A 23593-nucleotide genomic window follows, 5' to 3' on the forward strand; every position below is an offset into this window, starting at 1 on the left:
TGGGATCCCGAGTCATACTCCAAGCCATGACCACATCTTAACGCCCGTCAACTAGGACCCGTATTTAAATTACAACCTGTGATTTTATAAGCATCGTGAACTCAAGCATACCTTAAAACTAGCACACCGGCTCCCCAAAATAGAAATAAATTTGTCAGTAAAAAAGTTAAAAAAAATTGAAAGAAAAATATAAATAATGGTGTAGAGAAGTTTTTAGGGGTGAGGGGAGGTGGCCGAGAGAGTTAATGCATTAGGGGGAGCAAACCCCCTTATATAAGGAAGCGGATGGCAACGAGTGAAGGAGAAAATTTTAAAACGCGATTATAAATGTCTACAAATATCTTGGGATATCTAAAAAAAGGATCGGGATTCCCTGGGTTAAGTAAAACTTTTCAAGTGAGTTGAAAATGATAGAGTGAAAACGTTCTACCTAGGGTGTGCTTTTAGTGATGCGGCAGAAAGATGCACTGAAAGCGCGCCCAGCGGACAACACCATTTGGACACTCAGCGGGCATAAGTAATTAACATGGGGTAAGTATTTCCAACTATCATGCTTACACATATATAGTGTTTGCATTCATGAAGTAAATTTTTATTTTCTGCAACAGGGTACGAATTCGTCCAACTTCATTTTCATCAAATGTTGGCGAACTTGCGGTTCGTTAACGAGGTTGGCGCGGCTTACCTTACTAACATACCCTTCGAGCAGTGGACTCAATCGTACGATGGAGGTCTACGATACAGGTACATGACAATGAACCTAACGAAATGTATTAATTCCATATTTAACGGGAAACGTCATTTGCCGATAACATCGGTGGTCAAAGAAACATACTTCTGCTTCGCAGCAATATTTCCAAAGCAAGTGGAAAAATATGACGGGCAGATAAAGGGCGATCGCATTTGGTGCGAGGATATGATGAAATAAATTAGAGACAATGAAGAATGAGTGAATTGTATGTTTGCAATGTGTCATTCGCGTCCAAACCTATCATTTCGGGTTATGGAGTTTGATAGACCCAACCAAGGTATTTTTGGGGGAGCTTATCGTGTAAACCTGAGACTATAGACCTGCAACTATGGGAGATTTGAGCATTTTGTTATCCATGTGCACACACAATTTGTAACACTCCAAACTCAATCCTAAGGAGGATCCAAGAGTGGCGTGTTATAGCCTTAAAATTATTTTCTTGAAAACCATATCTAGCATATACCAATTTATACTACAGTTTAAGTTAGTATGAAATATAAACTATTTGTCAATCGAAGATAAATAATATGATACACTTTGAAAACCATAAATACTTTACTGAAACTTTATTTATTGAAATTATAGTTTCATAAGCACAAGTTTAAATGCAAAATATGTTATTCAACTGTGGACATATGACACCACCCTCATGTCATGCATAATACAAAATATAAGAAGTCTCATGGAAACAATTGTCTTCTGGTGTAGTCTTCAGAGATTCCATTACTTCGTCAATTAGCCTGAGAAGGAAAGGTAACTAAGTTTGAAGAACTTAGTAAGTTCCGAAAGAAAACATTGCAATAGCTACATATAATTCAAGTAAGCCTTTCCAACTCAGCAAAGTCACATAGTTCTCCAGTTGGCGAGTACCAAACATAAATAGGCTATACGCCAAACACTATTCCTTTGGCGTGTACACTATGCCCATGGAACTATACAGACTACCTTTTTTTGTGTTAGCCACAAACCCTTGTCCATATATAGAGCCATATCATTCTTCATTCATTTTCCTTTGTCATGATTTGCCAATCTGGTTTGCAATAACAATTGCCTTACAAGAGGCTACATGACCATTTTCATGTATCGTGATCTACCAGTTCAATGCTCATTTCATTGAAGGCAATGCCATGAATTCATTTCCATGTATCATATCATGCAATTTATTTAAAAAGTAAGGGGTAGTGGCTTAAACACAAATGAAGGTTCTTACATCTTAACACAGGCAGGCCAAACCAGACTGATAACAACAAGCATTAATCTCTCTTGTACAAACATTTCATCTTCACAGAATATGTATACTTACCTTAAGCCAAACATAAACAAAGGCATCACACGTACATGGAGTAAGAAGGAACTCACCAGAAAATGCAGCAAGTTCAAACAACAGGACTCTTGCCCTTATCATGAGAACCTTTAGGAGTGTCTTGAGCTATAATATAAATAGTTAAGCTTATCAGACTATATATCAGAAAACTAAACAAACTCTCAAGTAAAATCATCAAAAAACCCAGATTCAGGAAGTTTCCTTCCTTACACTCAAAACTAATGCTTAAGCATCCAGCCTTAAAGTCACGTAAATAACCATGAAAATAACCTAAAGTTCATCAATATTTACCAGGTGCTAAAACAACGAAATAGTTGATTGAGTATAGCGAACCCAAATTTTCAAGCAAGTCTCTGGTCTTAGGCTTTCCAAAAGAAAAATGCAAAGAAAGTTTAAGAAGAAAATGTGAATGCAAGGGAAAATGTAAAAACTTGCTCAAGAAGCTAGTACCAACTTTATACAGATAGACACGGAAGCTAGGTTTAGTGGATAAATCTGATTATCCTACTAACCTCCCCAATTCCTGTAATTAAGAAATTTCTCTCTCATCATAAATGCAAGTCTTAAAGGCTATGGTAACCTACTATTCTAACCAATTCCCATTTTTCTAACTAAAATTTTCAACTAAAACAATAAAATAATAATATAATAAATGGTTCTATCAAACTGAGGACTTAACATATTCGTTTAACAGCTGAGGTGGCGTATACTCTTCAAAAGAGTCTGTTAAACCATCAAGCTTACCTATTACAGGCTTTGCCCAAAGGCACACTCATAGACTTACATACTTAGTCACAATTAATATCTTACCCACTCAGAACTTACTCTAAACACCATACTTCGACAACCAGTATTCAAACACTAGGACTACATTGGGCGGGATGTTACACAATTGTTACATGTACGTAGACATGTCTGGACTGCATAAGCTTTGTGGACGAAGTGTACAAACTAGAACACATGTATACCGTGTAGAAATTTAAATTTCCACTAGTCCCAGATGAACGTATGTGGTTGCCTATATCGAGCGCTACATTCTAGTTGGTGCTGAATATTTCATTGCGTCATAACCCAAAAGGTTGGTCAACTTCTACTCAGATACGCGACAATATGGATATTCGAGAGAGGACAGACCAAACTAGGTTATGAAACTATTGTAGGAACCCAGAGCATACTAGGCCAAAATGTCCACACTTGGAGGATACATTAAGGACAAGACCTCGTTAACAAATTTATCCATTTTTTCGTATAATGATTTGTTAATTTTTTCATTAATTTAGATTTTTTGGTAAATTTTAAATATCAGTATATTATTCATATGCAAAACAGAATGATACAATATAAAAAAATTCAATATATTTTGTTTATTTTTAAATTTTCTTAACTTCGAAGCTTAAAATGGTATCCATACCATACCGGGGGTATCGATACTTAGGTCCAGTACATAATATTTTCAAAGTGCTTGAATGATACCTTTTAAAGTTTATCTCTTATAACTATTTCAGGCAATTTGCCACTTAAAATTTATCAATTTTGTTTCAAAAATATTATTTATTTAAAACCATTACATTCGTAATATCAGTCCCAAGTATCAAATTATACATGTGTGTCGTCGGGCCGAATGTGTGTCATAACTCAGTGGGTGTCGATTGCGAGATGGATTTCTTCTCCATACAAGTTGGGGTTCCGGCTCCTCCTCTTTATTGTCTTCATCTTCACCTTGACCGTTGTGTTCATCTTCATCTCCTTTCTTTGTGGTTAAGTATGGTGTCATCCTAGGTTGTCATCATGTGTCCTTCATTGTACGAACAGAAGGTTGCAAAGATGAGCCACCTTGGTAGAAAAATGATTCCGAAGGTGTTTGCAACACTATCGACATATAAGTGTATGGTGACGCGTAGACCGGCGGCGGATAATATGGTAGAATTGTCGAAGGTGGCAGATACGTCGGTAGCGGATATGTCAATGGCAGATACATTGGTGTTGTCGTCGACATTGGCATGTAATATGCTAGGGTCAGAGATGGTGTAAAAAACATACCTATAGAAGGTGTGGAAGCAGGGTACAGAAGTGCATAGTGTGTTGCTTGTGTAAAAATTATAGGGTTAGTGAAAGCTCCAAAATAAGTCGAGTCATACTGATCGAGAGGTGGTGTAGCCATCGGTGCCTCTTTTTGTGTTGGAGATGATGATGAACCCATCTCGACACCTCTCCAAACCTTGGATTTTGGTGCGATCATCGTGGTTTCCTTGGACGATGTTCCCTACCCCTCTCCTCCTCCTACAGTAGATATGGCTTGTCGTGGTATATAAACCATGGCATGTACTCTAGATCGGTCACCAATTCCCAAGTGACAATTAGTTCACGAATAGGTAAGAAATCGTACCTATTCACCCAAATGTTGATATATCGCTCGTGGAATTTAGGCTAATCTTCATCGGTTCTCCCCCGCAAGTCCACCTTGTGTAGTGCTCCGATGTCTTGGGGTGATGACAAAAAAGTTTGCCTAAACCCAAACTGTCGCATCAGTCGATCAGATTTGTGCATCTCCATTGTGGCGAAAACTATCAATGGCACTTTCATGTGCCAGATATTGGGATTAACCAAGAACTTGAACAGGATGCATTCTCGAATCCTCGGATCAGAGTATGATATCCATTCAAACTACAGTACAAATTAATAAAGTTTATTATTTAATTAATATTAATTTTGAAATCCTTACATTAGACCTGTCCATGGGCCGGGCCGGGCCAAGCCCACAAAAAAATTTCAGCTCGTTTACTAGGCCCGGGCTCGGCCCGGCCCGAAATATGGGCCTAAGATTTTGCCCAGGCCCGGCCCAGAGAAAAAATATGGGGCTCGAGCCCGGCCCGGCCCGGCCCATTTTTAATTAAAATTAAAATTATTTTTTAATAAAATTAAAACTAATTGTTATTAAAATTAATTGTTAGTAAAATTATCAAATTATTAATTGTTAATTGTATTAATTGTTGTAATAAAATCTAACATTTGATTAGTAAATTTATCAAATTATTAATTGTATTAATTGTATTAATTGTTGTAATAAAATCTAACATTTGATTAGTAAATTTATCAAATTATTAATTGTATTAATTGTTGTAACAAAATCTAACATTTGATTAGTAAAACAAACTTGATGTTTTATTATTATTATTTTGTAACACTAGTCAAGGAAATGAAAGTAAATAAACTTAAAATAAAAAACTATTATATTTTAAAAATTAAATATATATTTAATATTTTTCGGGTCAGGCCGGGCCCAGGCCAAAAAAATCTTGCCCAAGGCCCGGCCTATTTTTTAAACGGGCCTAAATTTTTACCCAAGCCCATATTTCGGGCCTATATTTTTACCCAAACCCTCCCATATTTCGGGTGGGCCGTCGGGCCGGGCCCCCGGCCCATGGACAGGTCTACCTTACTTAAATATTACATAATAAATTTTTTTGTAAAACTAACCTCGGCTTCCGATTGTTGATCTAACAGTAATCGAATATCTTCGAGCTCCTCCGGTAGTCCCGCATAACTCGAGCCATGGTTTCACTTATTCAAATAATAGTTTTTTTCAAAAATCTGCCTAATTAAATAATATTATGATAACTAAATTATAAAATTTATTTTACCTTGTTACGAGAGGGAAAGCACAAGGGTAGTTGGCTCGAAGACGTTAAAATGGCAGCCAAAACCATATGCCCATGACCGCAAAATGAGTACGCAATCACCAATTTTAATTTTTTGTTGTTGCATTTCCCGACACATCTCTCAGTACAACATCGTCAACATGGCTGACCCCCAACTAAGCCCACCCTCTTTTTGCAAGTCGACAAGTTGTAGAAGTAACCTTGAATAAACAAAAGTTTGAGATTTATCGGCCATTAAAACACCTCCAATTAACCTCAGGATGTACATTCGAGCGTATTGTTCTCTTTTAAGAGGACTCAAACTCCCGTTGAGATCTTTGAAATTGTCTTCCAACCATTTCAACTCTATCTAGCCACCAAAAAAACTTTTCTAGCGCCTTACTTAACAGTTCCTTGCAAATGTCGGTCTAATCTCCAACTACCACTAATCCCGTAACGAATAGCCCATCCACCTATAAATCGAGCTTTAGTTGAACATCCTCGAGTGTGATTGTACACTCACTGCCTGGAAGATGAAATGTGTGTGTCTTGGGTCTCCATCTTTTCACCAACGCGCTAATAAGTGTGGGGTCCAATTTACACCCCTGAGCATACGGGACACGTGCAAGAATCCCGCAACTTCTGATAAGGTTCAATAATACGCAATGGCCTCATAGATAGATTGTGTATATGTAACACCCCCTGATCAGCCTGATCGTTGGACCTTAGCTGTGGGATGCTACCATACTTATCGAAGCAATTCACTTTTAAAATTCAACAATAATTCTTTCAACCATTAATTTTTATCATAGATGCATGCAAAACATAGTATACAAGCAAAATCAAAACAAAATCGAGCTTACAAAAGCTTTTTAAATAGACCTAAGCATGAATAAGGACCAGACTACAAAATTTTTATAGTATGATCATAGGTATCAATACCATCTTTAGCTTCGATTTTTCTAAAATCAAGTTAAAATACACAAGTATCATAACTAAATTGGCTATCGATACTGTAACACCCTTAACCCGACCCATACGCCCGATCTGCGTATGAAGCGTAACAAATGGATCAAGCTCACCTATTCTTAATTTTTTTTGCCAACTTAACTGATATAAAATAGACTAAAATAAAACCAATAATAATTCTTACAACAAATGCCTTAAGCCACTAAATGTTTTGTCCCTCAAATTTTTGTCTCTAATCAGACTGTTTATTTACAATGAGACCCTTAAAGTTTTTACCTTAGGGTTAACTATTTCAAAATCTAGACTTTAAGGATGTCATCTGGTTACACCATGATTGATTCTAAGGCAAAGCCTCCAATGCTACCCCTTCCTATATGTTTGACTCTAACTACCTACGATCCCCAATCTCATCACTATTTGGCTGGGTCCTTCATTTGAGTCCTCTATCAACCCTGCAAATCTTATGAACATTAGATAAAATCTTGTAAATTCAAATGAACTTAGTGAGTTCTTTCACTACACCATAATTTAACCATGTCGCATGAGGGTAACGAATGTAAAATATACTAAACATAAATTAACTCCCTACTCGTTCAAGGCAGTTGTTCTTTATCAAGGTAGCGGACTCCACCCGATCCTTTGAGCTCCTCGACTTACTATAAGACCTTCCTATGGTCAGACTTTCCATTTTCCATGCCATAGTCCCAAAGGACTCGTTGACATTTCCATATTGGGCTAACATACAGTGGACCTCGTCACTTGGGCGAACCCATACTCATTCCACCCTACTAGAAATAGTGGTGAGATTACTACCAATAATCTACCCATAACCAAGACCCCTCTTTGGGACTCACCCATACCATAAATGAAGGTCAGTCTTACTCATCGAACCAACACATGTAACTATATGAGCTTTCCATCCCACTTGCTCATTTCCTCACTACGGGGCTATCATTGCGACGATGTATCTGCATTAGACTTTCCTTAAAGAGGAATGGTCTTGACAGATATTTTGTCCTCTAGATAGAATCATTATCTTAGGAGTGAAATTTTCATCCCTTCCAAGAGCTTTGCCTCTCACATACAACTTCTTTGAGCTCCCCCTAGTGGCTTTTCATGATGAATCCTTTCTTGCGATGTAACACCCCGTACCCGAGACCGTTGCCGGAGTCGGACACGAGGGGTTCACAGACCAAATTCGCTTACTATCGCAGTCCATTTTAAAATTTTCCAGGCAGTTGGCTAACTGCGACACTGTCACCTTAAAAATCATATCTTGAGTTTCACAACTCGAAAATCAGTTTCGTAATTTTTCCCTGAAACTAGACTCATATTCCCATCTACATATTTTTTTCTAGAATTTTTGGTCGGTCCAATTAGTACAGTTTATTAGTCAAAGTCCCCCATGTTACAGGGATCGACTACACTGACCTTTGCGCATTACGACTTGGATATCTCCCTGCACAGAGCTTCAATACTGATGCCGTTTGTTTCTATAGATACTAGACTCAGAGAGGAATCTATACATGTATGGCATAACTCCTAATTATCTCTGGTTAATTTATAATAAATTTCCAAAGTCGGAACAGGGAATCCAGAAACCGTTCTGGCTCTGTCTCACGAGAACCTGAATATCTCTTAACATACTGTCCATATGATCGTTTTTTTACTTTCCTATGAAAATAGATTCATCAAGGTTTGTTTACATAATTTATTCATTATTTAATTCCAATCCTACTATTTTTAGTGATTTTCCAAATCTACATCACTGCTGCTGCCAGCATCTGCCTTTAAGGTAGACTTTACCTATTTCATAGTTTCCATGATTCAACTAGCCCTTTTAGCATAAATAGCACAAATTATGATAGTGATTAACCATTCCATACCAAATGATTATAACATTATGCTCAAACATATATAAGCCATTTTTGCATGGCTATATACATTAACCAAACTATTCTTCCGCCACTAGTCTATTTTATACATGCCATAAGATAATCCAAAACATAGCAGTACCAAACAGTGGATAGTGATAGTGTGACTAGTTGCTGACGATCCCCGAGCCTGTAGCTTCGCAATGAGATCTATAAAATAGAGGAAACAGAGTAAACGGAGTAAGCATTACAATGCTTAGTAAGTTTTAAGCAGTGTCAACAGATAACAATCAAATTATAACATAGTTGTTCGTATTTTTATTTCACTCTTCCTTCGGGCATACCATCCCTTTACCGAATATGCACATCTCATCATATACAATAGGCAGATAAACTTTCACATAAAAGTGAGCTCATGTGACATAGATATATCATATGATTTCACATCACCTCTCACACTGATCCGATGTCACATAATCATAGGAATAGTCTCATAGATTGCTCTCGTATGCATCACATAACTACCTTATGATTTAGTGCAAATCAAGCTCACATATAAACTTGGAGTACATACCTGTTTAACCTTTCGCATTGAATATATTTATAAGCAATTCTTATTACGAAGTCTTACCCGGACATAATCTCCACACGAAGTTATCGGGTCTTACCCGGACAGAATTCCCACACGTAGTCATCGGGTCTTTAGAGCTCGGATATAGTACGAGCACGAAGCTTACGGACATTAATCAGTGATAATATTCTCGCATAAAGCCTTCGGGGTTTTAACCCGGATATAGTACTGACACAAATGCCCTTCGGGACTTATCACATTTATGCACTTTCACATCCATCACGTTGGCCACTCGGCCCCGTCACATATATACACTTTCACATTCATCACATCGGCCATTAGGCCTTATCACATATATACACTTTCACATTCATCACATCGGCCATTAGGCCTTATTACATATATACACTTTCACATTCATCACATCGGCTATTAGGCCTTATCACACATATACACTTTCACATTCATCACATCGGCTATTAGGCCTTATCACACATATACACTTTCACATTCATCACATCGGCCATTGGGCCTTATCACATATATATACACTTTCACATTCATCAGATCGGCTATTAGGCCTTATCACATATATACACTTTCACATTCATCACATCGGCTATTAGGCCTTATCACACATATACACTTTCACATTCATCACATCGGCCATTAGGCCTTATCACATGTATATACACTTTCACATTCATCACATCGGCCATTAGGCCTTATCACATATATACACTTTCACATTCATCACATCGGCCATTAGGCCTTACTATCATTTCATATTCGAATACTCATAAACTTACAATATCACGATTTAGAATTCAAGTATGGGTTTAATCAATAGCTTATGAGCAACTAAAACAAGTTTATCAAGGTTCACAACATAATCTCAAATTCAGCACAAGCTATTTTTCCTGAGCAATAGTCACTAAATTATTTATAACGGGAGCTAAAAAATTCCAAATCACTTTCCGTTAATTTTTCCTGAATATAGACTCGTATATCTTCCATCCATAAAATTTCCAGAATTTTAGGTTTGGCCAATCAATACCAGATTTTTCTTAAAGTTTCCCCTGTTTCACTGTTTGACTAATCTGACCACTCTTCACTACGAATCAAATTTCTCATTTTACTGAATTCAAAATGTGTTGTATTTGATTTCATTTGAAACTAGACTCATTAAGGAGTCTAATCATATAAATTTTATCTTATAACCATTTTTGTACAATTTATAATGATTTTCTAAAAACAGAACAGAGGATTACAGTGTCATTCTGCGCTGTCTCACACAACTTTAAGTATCTCATTATCGGGAATTCCTTTGCTTACACGGTTTCTTTTATAAGAAACTAGACTCATTAAGCTTTAATTTCATGTCTCATTCAGCCTCTAATTCAAATCCATAAATTTATGGTGATTTTCTAAAGTCACGTTACTGCTGCTGTCCTGAGCAGGTTTATCACAATTTTACTCTTCTGACATATCCTTTTAGCACTTCATAATATCATATCCATTTGGCAACATACCATATCAATAACTTACCTATACTTCATAATAGCCATTAGGCCATATGCATAAAAATTTACAATAGAGTTATGATTCTTTTAATATGTGCTTGACATATCATACTCAATCACATTATAGGCTTTAATACTTAAAACTTACCTCGGATATACTTGAACGGTTGCGGAAAGGCTACTCAATTACTTTCTCTTTTCCCCTATCCAACTTCGACCCTCTTTGCTCTTGAGCTTAATATAAAACAAATAGATTTATTTAATTACTTAACCAATATCATTTACTATTTAATCACTTATCAAATAGGCAATTTAATTTAATACATGTATATCATATAGTTAAGCTACAAATGACCTTAATAACTAGTTATTTAAACACCATATATATTCCCTACTCATGCACAACCAAACACATTATTAGGCTACAATTATTCAATACTACAATTATAGCATTATCATATAAATAAACCCATAATGACCTAATATACTTTCTTGTCGAACCACAATTAAGGCACAAACTAATCATTTCAATGTAAGATACAATCACACACATTGTCATTGCATCCATTTCATAATAATTAGTACCCACTCGAATATATATATATATTTTTGCATTTTAGCAAAACACATTCCCAACTAAAGCATTACTCAAACCGATTCATTTACCCAAGTATCTCATGCACTTACACAACAAACAAAATTTTCAAATTGAGCTAGTTACATGACCGATTATACCTCATAACTATCATCATTATCAAACCATTTCCAACACATTTAACACTTTGAAAGACACCCAATCAACCCATAACCGAATGCATCATTTCAAACCAATAACAAATATTAATTCATGGGCTATGAAAGGAGCTTAACAATTAACTCAAATTCACATAAATTATCAAGAAATAAAAACAAACATACCTCCAATTAGAAACACCAAGGCCGAATATCCAAGAACCTTTTGTTTTACTTGTTCTTTAAATTTCGGCAAAAATGAAAGAAGAATGGATGAAAACTTTGTTTTTCTCACCTTATTCATGACTTAGAATCACCGAATGGTTGCTCCCTCTCTCCCTCTTAGAATCGGCCAAGAAGAAACAAGAATAAAGACTTGTTTCTTTCACCCCTTTCCTTCTTTTCTTTACTTTATTTCTAACCTTTTATTTTATTCCATCCTCCATACTAATATGGCACCTAGTTAATTAAAGTTAATATAAAATTCACACTTGATTATACAATTTGTAGCATGGCCGGCCACTACCTATAGTTTGGCTAATTTGACATGCAAGGACAAGCACTTTCCCACATATACTAATAGGCCACTTTAGCACTTGCCTAGCATATTTCTAAATTGTCTCACATAAGTCCCTACTAATAATTTTCACATACACTGACCAAATTGAAGTATGAAACTATCACACAAGCATTTACTCACATCATAAACACAGAATATAACCTTTAATTATTTATAAGACTCGGTTTCGTGGTCCCGAAACCAATTTCCGACTAGGGTCACTTTAGGGGTGTCACATGCGACCCTCACATAATTTCCCTTTTATATTTCCATAATTAGGTCAGCTCTTGCACAACCTATCTTCCTCTAATTCTTGTTGGGTCTTCACCCATGCCTTTTCAGTTTTCACATATATCCTTACCCCTTTCATCATTTTTGGCGGATTCCTCAAGATTCGCTTGCTACTACTTACACTTTATTTTAAATCTTCTTCCCCCTGCGTGGTTTCTTATACTTTTCGCACTGGCAGTATACCCCTCATCTGAGGTCCTGGTAGACTTTTCACATTTGTTTCCTGGTGGACTTTATGGGTTTCTATAGCTATGATATGGTCTTATACCCATCTTACCACATTTCCATTGTCCTAGAAGACTTACCCCATGTTTACTATCCCGGCTGAATCTATCTGTGTTTACAGTCACAATGAACTATCTATGTTTTGTGTTTACTATCACAGCGAACTATCTCTTTTCTATTTTTGCTTTCCCAGCGAACTATCTTTTTTTTTGTGTTTGTTGTCTCATCGAATTATCTCTTTTCTGTATTTACTATCCCCACCGACTATCTTTGTGGATGCTATAGAGTGTGTAACACCCTTTACCCGACCCGGTCGCCGAACTCGAGTAATAGGATGCTACAAGCAAATGCAATCATTTATATGCAATTTATATAATGCCATTGAGATACTATGCAATGTAATAATTTAAAGTTTACAATGACTTAATTGTGTAATTCAGGCATGAAATAAGATTGCATTGTAAAATTTCAAAATTTTAAAGTGGGTATCGATATTTAACTACTAGGTATCGACACAAAATTACGATTCTCTTTGTTATGAAAAATAAGGGCATCGATATTTATTTTCTGGTATCAATTTTTATGAAAAAGTATCGGTACTAGTATAAATATCGATACCATTCTGGCTTTCTGTTTGTTTTAAAATTGTTCATATAATCAAGTATCAATACCAAATGCCAAAATATCGATACTTAAGTTCAGAAATGGTAAAGACCAATATTTAAAATGTCCATTTCATGCCCAAAAAACCTAAAACTCAAATGGCAACCATAGATATAATTATAGACCTAAAAAACATCAAACAAGGGCATACCACAAATATTATTTATATCAATCATCCTAAGTGCCTAACAATATGTCACAATTGACACCTCAATCAACAACTCAAATTCAAACATAACACTATATTCAAAACAATCCAATATGCCTTTCAAGGCACCTCAAAAAAATTTAACATGGCATACCACATTTATCCATTTATAACACCTTATAATAATGATTCAATATCAACCATTCAAGCATGCACAATACCTCACCAAATTTATTCAAACCTATCATATACATACTATTAATTTACTAAGCATATTTCAAACATATTACCTTATCACCACATAAGCATTATAACATGCATACCTAAACAATCAACAAAGATTACCAAATACCAAGATCATGACCAAACTTATTGTTATATACATAATCACAGAACTTTTAAAATGTTAAATTCACTCAAAGCATAACATATACAACCATATAACTCTCCTAGGTACATTCCAAATATTATATACCTCTCTTTCAAACCAACTAATTCATATGATATCATATAACCTATATAATAGAATCCTCAAAATGTCATTTCAAATACCAAATACACAATTCAACCATTTACTAATGCATATGTTTTCAACAATTATATTCTTTACCATAATCACACTAACAAAATTTCAAGCCACATCACTACATAAGTAAACCAAAACAACTCCTGAGTACATGCCACATATAACCAAGCCTTGATATGATCAAAACACTATAGAATCAATACTGGGATAGTGTGAGCTTCTTGATGATCTGCTGACCCGTTCCGCAAGTTAGTGATCTACAGGAGAAAGGAAACAACAAGGTAAGCATTCCAAATGCTTAGTAAGTCCATATGAAAAGAACTAAACTACCTTGCTATTTCAACTGGTTAAAGTAATTTGAAACACAATTGTACAAAACATAATACTCGTTTGGCATCCTTATGCATACATGTACAACTTCACAAATTCACCACAAGGTTAGTCTATTTATAAAATAAGGTCATATTGCCCAATTAATAGACAAGTACAATCATGCCATTCAACTTTCCTTATTTAGAAACATATCAATCTCATAACTTGATACAATTTAGCCTGATATATCATTTTACAATTTTAAGATGAGTTCAATGTATAAAAGAGTAATATAGCACTATAAAATGTAATATATTATTCAATATTTTACCATTAGTTTCATTTCTTCATCATATAACCAATTGAGCATGTGAATTGTATCATTTCACCGTCATTTCTCTTTTTCATTATTCCAATAGCCCAATGAACTATAATAAATATATTCGGATGCACAGGTAACTACACCACACTACAATGCATGTAAGAGCTCAAATTATAACACACCAGGGCACTGAAGTGCAAAGCCCGTAGGTATCATATAATCAGTATCAATACATCCCTCAACTATACCAGTATAACTCGGTAATTCGCAACAAATTTCAGATTCCATTATAATTAGTAATATCTCCTTACCATCACAAATATCTCGTACATCACGTAAATAACCCTATTGGCATGTCAATCGCATCCTATCTTTTAATATGTTCACTCGGGCATTTTTACCATATACAGTTCATTACGATCCCAGTAGCCATATACTATTCACTTTTCAAATAGCAATCTATTTACAATTTTAACATTATAACATCATCATAAACATACTATCCAATCACATAACAATGCCACCTTCATTCGATATCATGTATTTATCCATATTTTCCATTTAATTCATATTTTACGATTCAGTCCATTTGATACCAAAAGACAATAATTACATAAGAATTCAAACTATAAGTAAAACAATATAATACAAACATATTATGAATTAATGAAATAAGTATCATATGAACTTAACTAACCAAAACAGCCACAAACACGACTTCGAGGATTAATCTACAATTTTTCCTTTTTCATGCTTATCTACCGATTGGTTCAAATCTCAATCTATAATATAATTTAATTCAATTTATCAATTTCAAACATCTCAAAATAGCCTATTGTAATCGTACAATAATTAAATTTCATTTTTCAAATTGCCCTAAAAGTTTACATTTTATTCACTTTAGCCCCTAAAATCGAAATAGCCATATCATTCAAATTCAAGCTTCGTTTCTAAATTCGATTTCAATTCCATCCCTGTACAACCCTTTATATTCAATAATTATAGAATTTTTTTGTCAATATTGAAATATTTACATTTTAGTCCATTTCGAAGCTTCAAATTTTACCATTTAATATAAAAAAATCAAGATTCATAAATGGAAACTTCTAAAATATTTGAAATTTTTATGTTTTGGTACCCGAGTTACCTAAATTGAGCTACAATGATCTCAAAACCATAAATTTTACTAAAAACGGACCTCAATTATACCTCCATGCAAGAAAAACAACTTGGCTGAACCTCCAAGCTCTTTTAAAAATGGTGGAACAGGTGGGTGAAGAAAAATAAAGAAAATGATATGTTTGTTTTATATTTTAACTAATGTTTTATTATATATATTAACTTAATTTTAACTAATAAAATTAATGAAAGAAGGCACTAGCTGTCCCACTAAATTAAAAGTGGTTAATTTGCCACTTAAACCCTCAAAAATTTATTAATTAAGAATTATAACTAATAAAAAGCAATATTGATTAACTTTTATAATTTTACAATTTAGTCCTTTATCCTTAATTAACCATCAAATCACAAAAAAAATTTGACCAATTTTGAACTTACTTTATAAAAACTCCATAAATATTTAATAATAATATTTATATATTCAATTTATGAAAATGAGGTCCCAGTACCTCATGGCATCTTTAATATTTGGTCTTACGTTACATACCTCATACTAGACTGCCAAAGTATCTTTCATCTATGGTCTTACGCCATATACCGTTGTCACAATGTCGCCCTGAAGGACCAATCGATAAGTCGTCAGGGTAAATACCTTTCCATAATTCTCATTTCTAAAATCCTCCTCTCCTTACCTCCTTTACACCACCTAACATTGATCATCGAACACCGTAGTGTTCCCTTCGCAAGGCCTGGAGCTTCACCCGTGTCGGTAACTAATGGTCGTGTGACTCATAATTTTCATTTTTACCATTTTTTAAATGTTTCCAATTAGTCCCTAATTAGTTTTGAATTGGTTTTCGAGATTTCATAAACTCAATTTAATCTTGATTTAGTATGAATAACATGTTTTGAATGAATGAATCATGATTCATGATTGTTTAAAGAAATTTTAAAATGAAATAGTATGATTCTATTCTATTATTCATTGTAGCATCTCGTAAACCCTAATCTGATGACGGAGACTGGTGAGGAGTGTTACAAGTAAAAAATTTTGTGGAATATTCAATGATCTCCCATTTCATTTCAGGCCACCAGTTCAATTCTTGCAGGTCAAGGTACATTTTCTAACCACCAGGATTCATAGCAAATAAACCATCATGAGCCTCGCGTAGAATCAATTCTTTCAAATTGGAATCTTCAGGAATATAAATCCAATTATAAAACCTAAGGCAATCTGTAACACCCTACACCTGAATCGATCGACAGGTCAGGGTATTGATTGTCACAAACAATCTGAATATCTCAACCAAATTTCTGTCAAATTTGACTATGCACTTAGACACCCCACTTTCCAACAACTAACTACTGCTAAGACTCCTTTCATACTAAAAGTAAATTCTTATAGCTTTGGTTCCTTAAAAACACATGGCAGTTATTTACAAGTTTTAAATTATTGATCAAATTACAAACGCAAAATTTTAGAACCTGAGGTGTGGCCTCTCAAGGTGCCCCTATAAATACATGAGTCAGCTTTCACGCCTAACTCCTAACTCTAGTGAAGACTAGCTTAGTCCCTCCACTTGATTTCCAAGTCTTTATCTACACTGCATCCAAGCAGTAAATATTCATAAGTTCAAAGGAACTTAGTGAGGTCTATTCATACAAATTTATAAAAGACTATTTAAATTCTAAGAAAAGAGATTCTATGCACAGAGTTCAACTCCCTTGATTTCAATGGAGAAATCGGTGAACTTAGTTAGCGTAGCCAATGCCTCAATCTCTTTAAGTTGGATGTTGGTGGTATAATCTTTGGTCCAGTCATAACCACGATCTATCTAGACATATTCTCATAAGGTTCTTACCTTAGCTATTCATTGTTTCAAATTTCATTGTACCCTTCTGGTGTGCTTTTAATATTGTCCCATATTCACCATTAGTGATCGGTGACAACTAGTTGTGGTTATTCAATTAATTGCCCTAACTGCAGGTCCTTAACTTAATCCTCTTTTCCCTGGTGAACTTGTGTCCCCAATGTAACCCCATAGCACTTATTCATTTACTTCATTCTTTTAGGTACTTCAATAGACAAGTACTTCCCAACAAATTATCTTTTACTCAGGTATCTCTTGATAGTTCCCACCCCTATTAGACCTACAAGATCTTTCCAGTACTTTATAGCCCTAATGGAATTTCCCTTCTTACTATTCTCTGGTGGACTTTATTGATCATTCAACCTTGAGCTGACATTCCCTCCCATGAAAACCCTTGTCGTCTACTCATTGTTTCAGCTACCTCTTTGTCGATTTCCAAATTAAGATTGTATCTTATTATAGCCAAATTTGTATATGTTTAAACAATATGGGATCCATGACTTCTCTAGTGAACTCTTCTTGGTAGACATCATGTTTACCATCTTGTCTAAGGAATCTTTCCCTCCTTTTACACATAACTGGGTAAGACACTTCCTAAGCTCTATTCATCATCGCCTTTGGTGAATCTCTTATTGGTCTCGTTAGTCTGTGTCCCTAGATACGCCAAGTTTATTCTGTCTTATGACTTGTCACGCAAATCACAACGCTACTTCTTCTTTGTACCTTGACGAGTCTTCTGGTTTACACATGTCACCCCATGTTTAATGTCTTGGTGGACTCCTCATGTGGTCATAATCGAACTAAGGTCTTAAACATGTAACCCTATGTTTAATGTTCTGGCAAACACCTCATGTTGCCATAATTGAGCTAAGGTCTTACACATGTAACCCTATGTTTAATGTCCTGGTGGACTACCCCGTGTTTACTGTTCCAGTGGACGCCACATGTTTCCATAGCCAAGCTAAAGTCTTACACATGTGACCCCATGCTTAATGTCTTGATGATCTCCATTGGTTGTCATAGTTGAGCTATGGTCTTACAACTTGAATAGTTTCTATGGTGTCAACTCGAAAGACCTTACCGTCGTCCTAGTGTCACTCATAAAGTCAATAGATAGTCATCATAGTGTTGCTCTAACAAGTCAATTGATAACATTCCATAACACAACTAAACTCCCTTGAATTCCCTTAATAATCTGCCCATTCCTCCATTCCACCACTTATTACTAACTTCATCAACCTTGTTAAGGTAAAATTTCCCATAATCCGCACACACTTAACAAGTATTTTCATATATTTCATTTCGCTAAATATTATCATAAACAGTACGTCATTCATCTATTTGTCTAGTCAAACTAATATCATTCAGCAACTAGACTTGTAAGAGTACTCACTCACAATATTATTCATACATCAATTACTCATTTTCCATAATTATACACAGCCATGAATCTAATCATGACTTAGAACAGAAGTGAATATAGTTCAAGAAAATGACATACTATCATCAATAACCCAAAAATGGAGTACAAAAACTCACATTAAATTATTTCTCCTTGTTAGTTTATCTTGTCCCTACGCTAGAGCCTCTTTCGTCCTAGCAGCTATGCATGACAATCACATAAATCGGTTAAATTGAAGTCACACAAACCTTAACCCAAAATTCACTTAGCAAAAACTTATCTGGAGCCCTTGCCCTCTTTCTTTCTTAAATTCTCAAGCATGAGGAGTTAGGAAGTAACATATCGCTCGAAGAAATCTTGACTATATACGTGTTGTTTGTAAAAGTGGGGCTTAATGATTCTAAATGAAAGGAAAGGAACCATGGTGAACTCTGATATGAACATCGTATAGGATATTCTGAAAGAACAAAGCTTATGGCCAACACTAAAGAAAATTAAGTATGAAGAATCAAGGAATACTGATAAGAAGATTATGAATATGATGCATAGTATAAAGAAGTATTATTGGCAAAGTAGTGTTCACCAAAAAGCCTTTTTCGGCATATAGAATGGGCAGACTCTTAAATGGAAATAAACAGACAAGGATCCCCGTCAAATTACGATGATAAGTGAGATTGAAGTGGTAATCATGAAAGGAATGGTTATAAGGTATCAGTCCATGCCAATGATATAGTATATCCAATGACCAATGTAGTCTCATGCTAACCAATGTATGAGGTGCTGGTTAGGAACTAATCGAATGCGAACTAGAAGGGTTAAAGGATAAATGAGTAATCGGATAAGCTTCTTAGAAGTGATAGATTTTGATAAGGACATTCAGTCTTGATGTGACATTTGCTAAGTTCCCATGAAGACTTGTGTTAAGTTAAAAGGACACACGAGTTAAGTTAAGGGAGAGTTATATTTCTTATTAAGAACTAAGGCTAAAAATATATGGAAACATCTCTCAAAGATGAGTCTGAAACCCTAATTTTTGTTAGTGATTTTCCATCCCATCAAGGTACATTACATAACATTGTTGGTCAAGGGAACATAGATTTGTAAGTATGCTTGGAAAATAGGGTTTAGTGTTATGTCTAGGTTAAAAATGATGATAGAGGTTACTCGGATGGGTTCTAATAAAGTTTTTCTATTCTTCAAGTTAGAGGAGGTTGTAGCACCCTGCTAAATATTGGATCTGAAGGTTAACCTTCCCTTTTGATGTCATCAAGTGAGTCCCTACGCTGACTCTTGCATGAAATATGTATGTTATAGAAACTTCTATGCTAAGTGACCAATTAGTGAAAATGAAACTAGTAAAGTATGATGCAATAACTCAGATATGAAATGAAAGGTTCATGATCATGTATGTGTAGAATATATTAAGTTTGATGGTCTAAGTACAGGGCATGAGTCTGAATGATTATAGTGTGCATATAATTCTGAAAACATGAATTTGTCTATCATGAGCAAGTCATTGTATGATGATTGAATGCATGATGAGTTTGTATCTATCTCTGGAGTCATCAAACGTGTTCGTTTAGACTAAAAACACGAATCTCTAAAAGGACAAGTCCATGGCCATGGTGCTAGAGACCATATCGTGCAAGATAGTAACTAATGGGTTATGGAATTATATGGGAATAAGACCATATCCTGTAACACCGTAACTGGTGGGTTATGGCATCATATGGGAAAAATTTAAGGAATGTTATTTCCTAATTTTGGTTCTCTGTGTGTCCTAGGATGATGAGGGGTTTCCTAATTGCGGTTTTCTATGTGTTCTAGGACGATGAGAGGGATCACTTATTGTAAGTCTAGGCAAATCCCTATTTTCTAAATCACCAGGAGAATGAAAGCCTTTGTGGCAATACTTTAGACTGGAAAGCCTTTGTAGTGAGTACTAGATGTAAAGGAAAGCCTTTGTGGCAATACTTTGGACAAGAAAGACCTTTTGGCGAGTACTAGATGTAAATGACAACCTTTGTGGCAATACTCTAGATACGAAAGCCTTTATACTGAGTACAGGATATACATGACAACCTTTTTGGTAATACTGGATGTAAAGGATACCTTTGTGGCAAAACTATAGAAAGGTAAGCCTCTATTTAAGAATGCCTTTATGGAAAATCTTTGAAAGGAAACACCTTTGTGTTTATCTATGTCAAACTTAAGCCTCTGTGAAATTCCCTGTAAAGGAAGCCTTTGTGGCTATATCTGAAAAGAAACGCCTTCGTGGTGCAACCTAAGGACGAGTTGCCTTGGTGGAAACTTTGGAAAGAAAAGCTCTTGCGATGAATACAAAGGAAGCATTTACAACTATTCAAATGAAGGAATGCCTTTACGAAAAATTTTGAATGAATGGTGTGTAAGGAATTAGGATAGACTGACATGTATGGTTCTTTGATGGCAAAGTAAAGATAGGGCTCTAAAGGTATGGTAAGTGTAAGAGATAATGTATGGATGCGTAGAATAAACTAAGTACCCAACGAAATCTGAAAGAAAGGCACCGTACGTAAATGAAATGACGAACCCCGCATAATATCAAGAAAAGAATAATAAAGCTAGAGAGCACCAGAATAGGTGGCAAATCTAATATATGTGTTATAGGCATAGTCTGGGTTAAATAATGGGCATAATCTACCTCGCCCAAAAGTAATGGGAAAGTCAGTAAGTATGAAATAATATTTTAAGTTTGAAAATAAGGTAAACGAAATGGTTAAAGACTGTAAAAATAAGATTTAATAAGGGACATAGAAAGTGAAGAGCTATAAGTATAGTGCACTCAACAGAAAGAAATGACCATTTGAGTCTAGAGCATAATAGAGTGAAAGCTTAATAAATGTGAAAGGAAGATCAATCCTTAAAGATCCTATGAGGAAGACAAAGGTTTAAGGTAGAAAATAGTAATTACAATCTATTAGAGAAAATCTTAGTGAAGTAATTGCCAGAAGGGATAATGGAAAGTCAAAAAACACATTAAGGACATACGAAGCATCAAACACGCTTGAAATAATGAATCAGGTATTTAAAGTTCAACTCATTAAGTTCTTATGAACTTACGAAGGTTACTACAGGTTTCAAGTTGCAAAGAAGTATGTGTCGGAGGGACGATGCTAGGGTCTCTCAAAAAAGAAGTGATGCGATAGGTTGTTATGCATAGAGAGGAAGTTAAATGGCATGCTTAAAGTCTAAGCATAAGTTTATTAAGTAGCTTTCAAAAATGTATACAGTAGGCCAAGAGATAAAGTAGAAATCGATGAAATTTTATTCGTAAGAACTGTATATGTAATTCATACAATGTACGCCCACAAGGGAACTAGTCATATTCATAGATAGAACTTGTACATAGGAAAAAAGTTTAAGTTACATATATTATAGGACGTAACACCCAATACTCGGATTCGATTCATCGAGTTGGGTGGAGGGCATTACATAGGACGCTTACCAGTTTCACAATATCTCTACTTTCAAACTCCAATTCTTAAAAATTTTTCTCCATGCAGAGCTCTCCTGAGTTCTTTTCTTCTTAGAAGCAACCAAAGAAGACAAAGCAAATAAATTGCAAACAAAATTAAAAAGGATTTTTGCTTCTTTGCAAGAATGTCATCTTTCACCTATATATATTCTATACACGGTCTCCCAAAACCTCTTAGCCAAATTCCAAAAATATTTATGTCTCCCCCTATGGAACCAACTGGTTCCATCCTAACTAAACCAAAATTGTAACTCAACTTTTACTTGAAAATTCACAATTTTTCCCAAAATTCCTAGTAGAGTCCACCAACTTACCATACGTTCAATTAGGTCCCAAATTTTCTCTAATTTTGGGCCCTTAAAGATATTCGAATGTGACACAATCATTCTCATCCGCGCTAGAATTTTCAACAATGCCTTGCTAAACAAGTTTTTTTTTCTCAAATAACTTAGCATCAACAATTTCACCTTCTTTATCTAATCAAATAACACGAGTTTAACCCTAAAATCAGCCAACAGGCTGCCATAATCACAAATACTGAGTTGAGAAAACATTGCTCACAATTCAAATGTTACTTTTTTACTCGCAACATCAGTTACAATATTTGATTTCCCAATATGGTAATCGATTATACAATCATAATCTTTCAGTAGCTCGATCTAAAAACATTGTCTTATATTCAACTCCTTTTGGGAGATGAGGTATTTGAGAATCTTGTTATCTGTATATATATAGGACTTCTCACCATACAAATAATGCCTTGAACTCTTTAGAGCAAATACCACACTGGTCAACTCTAAATCGTGCATCGGGATATTATTTTCATGCAGTTTCAACCGTCGGGATGCATACGCTATTACCTTATAATCCTGAATTAGGAGATAGCCATGAAATCTTTCTCTAATTTGGGTAGGTTCAAGATCAGCGCTTCTATCAACATTGCCTTTAGCTTTTTGAAACTTTCCTGACCCTACTTATCCCATACAAACAACAAATTCTTTTGCAAAATTTTTGTCATAGGTAAGGCTATTTTAGAAAACCCATTTACAAATCACTTGTAACCAGACCAAGGAAGCTTCAGATTTCTGATACAGTTTTTGGTGGTTTCTATTGAAGGATAGCTTCAATCTTTTTAGGATCAACCTGAATTCCTTCATCTAAGATAACGTGCCCTAGGCATACCACTTCAGTCAACTAGAACTTGCATTTATCAAGCTTCTATAAAGTTTTTTCTCACGTAAACTTGCAATACGATT

The sequence above is a fragment of the Gossypium hirsutum genome, chromosome D02, assembly GCF_007990345.1.
Source record: "Gossypium hirsutum isolate 1008001.06 chromosome D02, Gossypium_hirsutum_v2.1, whole genome shotgun sequence".
NCBI lineage: Eukaryota > Viridiplantae > Streptophyta > Magnoliopsida > Malvales > Malvaceae > Gossypium > Gossypium hirsutum.